Source organism: Polistes dominula, unplaced genomic scaffold (genome assembly GCF_049000335.1).
Source record: "Polistes dominula isolate Pdom_NZ unplaced genomic scaffold, Pdom_raw_medaka contig_33, whole genome shotgun sequence".
NCBI lineage: Eukaryota > Metazoa > Arthropoda > Insecta > Hymenoptera > Vespidae > Polistes > Polistes dominula.
Window position 1 is genome coordinate 1,132,443 of NW_028300998.1, and position 6,024 is coordinate 1,138,466.

Below are 6,024 nucleotides of genomic sequence, written 5' to 3' on the forward strand. Positions count from 1 at the left end.
ATTCGGCATCCCAATTACTACTTTGATATTAGAAAAATCGTAAGTCCTTGATGATAAGGATGCTTCTTCTTACGTTGATCTTTATATACTTAAATGATTTAGCAAATAATAAATCCTATTCTCGTGATAAGAAGGAAGCACGGTATAGAAGCTTACGTGTTGGTCGCGTCCGGTTGCCTCGGAGAATCGACGCTAGAACGTCCCTCATTAAGACTAAAAGCCCGACTATTTCGCGTGAATATTACGAGCGCGTAATCACGGATCTCTGCACGAGGCGTTCGTTAACAAACAATCTGAATCGATGTGGAAGAATAATTTTAGAACGAAACCTCTCTGATTCTACAACAGCGCCGGGAGTACAGTTACAAAATCGATCGGGAGTCGATCTTTGCCGCGATAATTTTGCATTTGGACCACCATTATCATTCGCTCGTAATCATTAACCCTGACAATCGGTTACGTCTCATTATCACTTTTAATTCGTAAGCGAATGTTCTTTTTCGTTTCGGTTCACGTAGATCATCTGGTGCACCAATGCAAAGTTCAAAATGCAAATTTGTCGAGATACCAAAAACATGCACAATTTTAAGTATTATTATATTGTATATCGATTTAAACGTTCGACCGCCAATAGCAGCCATCTGTTTGGCCGTTCTTCCAATTGGTCGACTTTTGTCTCGGTCTTCAACTCGGCAGCTGGTACTCACGAACCTTTTCCTGCCATAATCTTCGCCGCGATACGATTCTTTTGTCAGAAAAGAAATGAACAGAATTCAGTATCTACTATCTCTTTGGCGTGATTCGATAAAAGCATCGAAATCTAATCGAAGAATAGACACCCTAGGCGACAGCTCGAACAATTAGGTCCATCCTATCGCGATCCGTGACGAAAGTCAAGGGACTATTCCCCGCGACCTCCCCTAATCTTCTTCCTTCTCTCTATCCATCTTGCGCGTCTAGGGCATCTAACACGATGGTTTAGCTACGATCGGGTCGTTCGTTTCGTCCTCGTGCCACGACCTGACGCGTGCCGCCGTAACGCACCCCTTAATAATATTAAAACCTTTAACGCGCGACTAGTTGTCTCCCTTTTTCAAGACGTCAATTAAATAACTAATTCTTGATATACCTAATGGTAAACGCGAATGCGAATAATTTTATTAACAAGGAGAAAAGGTACATGTATTGTATGTAAAACGGAACACATTCTAATCTAAAACAAAAAATGCCTTCAATTCAACAACGTTCTCTTTCCGAGCTTTTCGAATTTTCTCACATTGGAATCTCCCCTTGGAATAAACTTTTGCGCCTCTTATGTTGAAGTAATCCTAAGTCATTGGTAAGATCGGTGCATCCCTCTCGCTAGTATTCGTTACATCCATAGATCGAAATTACACTCTTTCACGCTCGTTGCATCCCAAAACTACAAATCTTCCCCTTGGAGAATTTTTGGGGGTCAGATCGACTGAAGAAGGAATATATATATAGATAGATAGATATAAAAGAGAGAGAGAGAGAGAGAGATAAAGCGGACGCGTGTCTCGCTCGCGGGACAAATTGTTTGGGCCGAGTCAGTTAGTCGTGCCACAATGGAGTGGCACTTGGCACAAGGAGAGAGCTCACCGAGTCTGCCACCGCCTCCCTCGTTACATTACATTACATTTATCTCTCATCCGAAAGCTTTTATCCCTCCGTTCTCCGTCCTCGTCCCGTCCTCGTTTTCGCTGGTAACCATGGAAACTCCGCTTGGTTTGCCACGTGGCTCGGGTGCCGACGCGCCACCCCCTTCTCTTCTCGCCGAGAAGATTCGTGTTTCCCGTGGGGGCGGAGGGTGCGCTCTCGGTGCTTTCATTCTGGAAGCCACGCGACAACAAATTCGCAACACCGACGATAGGGAGCTGCTGCTTTTATTACCGCTACATCTCTTCCACTTCGCTTACTAATTATAAGATTCTAATCGAAAGATCATATCGCTTCATGTTTTCCTAATATTATTAATGCCATTCCAATAAAAATTCTGACGATAAAGGTGAAAGGATACAAAAATCTTGTTAGCTATTTAGAAGTAAAATCCTATTTTGGGACAGAAAAGATCCTTTCTTGTTTAATCCTTTAACACATTTTAGCGTCGAAGCTGAAAAACCACTTGTCACAATCGAATAACGAAATCTGCCATTATTTCGACCTTAGGGTCGATTCTCTTGAAACCTCTTTTTCTTAGGCTTTTTCTTTTTCCGTGAATAACGACGGCGGGAGTCTGTAATCCATGCGGCATTTAAATTGCTCGTGGCCATCGAAAAAAAGGAAAGAAAGATAATAAGAAAGAGGGAGGGAGAAAGAAACTCGAGCAGGTGCCTCGATTCGATCGCTTGTTCCCGCTCGGCATTTTATTGATCGATGTACCATAGACTAAGATTATGATTTCATTCAGAGCAAGAGAGCTCGCTCGTCCGTTCGATATTTTAATAAACTGTAAACGATTTAAACGCGACACGGTTAGATGTGGCAAACGTTTAAACATCCCAAGACGGAATGACTTATGTTATCGTCCTTTAACTAAATTACGAGCTCTTCGGCAAGGTAATCTCGTGATAGTAATTGGAATTGAGAGTCGTGCGGGTTATCGCGTCGATTTTTGTTGAGCCGAAAACGAGCTCGAGTCGTTGCTCGCTTTATGGATAGACACGTCAAGCGAAAAGCAGGTGCAACTCGGCAAGGTTTTCGGTATTTCGCCGGCACCCGCCTTTAATGACCGCAATTATAGTTCACTTAGGGGTGATCTCTGAGTCGATGATCGTCAGGGACGAGTACGAATTAGGCGCTTGAGTCGAAAGGACACACCGAACGATCTTCGTCGTTAGCATGCTTCCTGAACGCAATTTGACGATCATTTTCACATTGCCATTTGGTGCACCTTTCTCTCTTTGGTGCACTCCTATCCGCTTCCCTTCTCTCTATATATCTCTTAATGTCTTCATAAAGCCCACACGATTTCAAACTCCTTCTTGTCCCGTAGTCTTTCCTTTTTTGTTCCTTGAAACGCGTGGACGATGATACATTAAAAGGAGATCGTTAAAATTATCACGATATTATTAAGCCTCTGGTCTCTCGGCTCTTTAGATGTTGGAAAGCCTCGTCGTTACTCTCCTAGCACAAGAACACCATTCTGGAAACATTAATTCCTTTACTCTGTTGTGGGTAGTATAGCTGACACACCACGAAACCAGTCAGTTCGCAACCTCCCTTTATCCGTTTTGGTCGCTAACTCCTCTCTCTCTCTCTCTCTCTCTCTCTCTCTCTCTCTGGAGCCTAAACTCGACCACGAACATTTCCGTGAAAGATTTTGTTCGGGATATCGGGAGATTCACAAGTATAGACACGTTCCGCGGTTTTACAGCTTGGCTGGTTCATTTACAAAGTACCTTTCAGATTCTTATCCGAGAAACGATAAAAGCTCAAGTATCATTAGTCAGAAAGGGCCAAGTTTATTGGCCCGTACAGGTAAGGACCATTTGGATTCCAAACACTTGTAGATGCGGTAAGCGATTGTGTCAGGTAGGCCGATAAGTCGACTAATTATCGGGATGTCCGTGCTTCCTCGAGCTGGAGCAACGGCAGCAACAACTTTGGAATTTCACTGGATACGATCAACCGGTATTCTCGATTTATTAACTGCTAGAGAGAATCCTTTTCTTTTCCTCTTCTTTTTGTCCACGTCTTCATCTCTCTCTCTCGCTCTTTCTCTCCCTTTCTCTACCTTTCCGAAGGATTAACCAGCAACATCTTGGAACCAGTTGTTAGATCCACGAGCGATAAGAATCGATCCGTCCTGATCCGACAAACTTGTCGCAGTTCACACCTTTCAACGCCTCTTTCAATCCGACCTAATTTTCCGATCGAATTTCAAAAACGATGTGCTCGGCACGCAACCACAGATATCTATCTATATCCTAAGCGTTTAATTTTCCCGTTTCCTGAAAAGGAATAAGCATTTTTTGAATCCTTCATTTATTGTTAGTCGTCGAAGGAAACAAAAAAATCTCATCAGCAGTTTACCTTTCTAAAGAAAAAGCCATTTCATGTGTATCGATGGAACATGGAACGATTAATGCTCGTACTTGCACAGGATACGGATTGGATCGGTTTGCATCTATTTACATCGGTTCGTTGGGTGGACGTGGCTGTCGTGTTCCACTATCGGCTAGAATCAACGCGCATCACGCAACGCTAATTTGTCTTCGATTGCCCGGCTCGTTCTGGCCGTTTCTGGCGTGGGAGATTCCTCATTCTCTGTTTCTTCTTCATCGGAGCTATCTCTTTCTTCCGTTGGCATGTATCTTGTCATCCCTCTCTACTCTCTCAGTCCTTTTTTAGCGCAGTCTTAAACTTTCTACGGTTTGCTCGTCGACCTTCATCCTTTTTCATCTTCTTCTCCTTCTATTCTTTCTTTTCTTGCTCATCTTCATTCTCTCGTACACGGGCAAGAGATTGCAAACGGCGGGCAAACGAATATCGCGGGTCATCACCAAGTTCGCGTTTCGTAATGACCGCGTCATAAATAACGTTTGTTTCAATGTTAATCTGCGGCTCGGATCAAATCTAATAAAAGTACAGAGGCGACGCGGAGCAATGCCGATGGCGATTGCCTCTTCTCGTCTTCTCTCTCCGAACGGAGGAGAAGCTTCTCCACGAAGCAAGAAGGAGAAAACCAGCCATAGTCGAGATGAGCGAAAGAAAGACGAAAGAAAGAAAGACGAAGGAGAGAAGGGCTCCTCGGCATTGTTCGCGGCCGCTCGCTCGTGACTCGTGACTCTTGCGACCCGGATGACCCCTAGCCTCAATTACCTCAGACACATCCGTCCGCTCACCCCTTTCCTCTCTTTATCCTTCTCCTCCTCCTTCTTAAACCCCCACTATTTCTTTTCTCGTACCTTCACCGTCCATCCGTGTCTCGTCTTCCTCTCCTTCACGAACACATGCATCCTTTTTCAGCAAAGCCTTCTCTCCTTCGATACTCCTTCGAGCGAGGCAAACCTTTCGAAGGGCCATCGTGATCGCAACAATCGCCGTGATACTAAAATAAGTAAGCTTTAGCTTCCTCCGCTTTTATCGTCTAGACTAGCCTCGACTTCGCGATCGCATTTTTAATCCTTTCTTCGCTTTCCCCAAGTCCTCCTTTAACTTGGGACAAGTTCGATGGAACGAAACGAAGGGTAGAAATGCAGAGAAGAGCATTGAAAATGCGCTTTCAACTTAATTATTACCAACAAGACGAGTCAGCCCACTCGATCGTAGTTTACCTACCAAATATGGATAGTTCTTGAACCTCTTCGAAGCATTTTGTCACCTGAAAATAGAACGCCGTGATTCGGCTCGACTTCGTGGTAAGATCCACGAAGAACGAGTCACACGATAGCGCACGACTTGAGACTGATTTTTAGCAACATAGCCTCTTTCTACGTCCGTTCGATCGCGTGGATTGTGAATTATCGGGTTCCTGTTAGTTGCGTGTCGAGTCTTTACACACACCCTTCTAGAACGAGTCTTCTCTTCACGACAGGACAATTGGCTTCGTTTCCTGATATAGTTTGCGCCTTTCCAAGTGTAACGAACGAAGGAGTCGTGTTCCGATCCGGTCTTCCGCGATAGCTTTCCTTACAAAATTTCATTGACAATCGACGAACCGTTTGCGCAATCAACATTTTTCTTGAATTTGCGAAATCGACCTGTCGTGGAGAGAGAGAGAGAGAGAGAGAGTGCTCTCAGTGCAAAGTCCTTTTAAAGAAGAATACAGCGAGCAGCGGTTCCCATAAAGCGTAGGCATCGGGGACTCGGTCGACGCAATTTGGCAATTTCCTTCCTGCCAACACCGATTGGCGTCGATCGGTAAGCTTCGAGGCTCGATTTAAATCTTTCGAAAGATTCAGCGGTCAGTTGATTCGGTCACGCTTCTCGTCCGGTAACATCCCTCCCACCCTTCAAGCAACAAATACAGAGGTAGAAGCAGCAGCTCGGCATACTCAC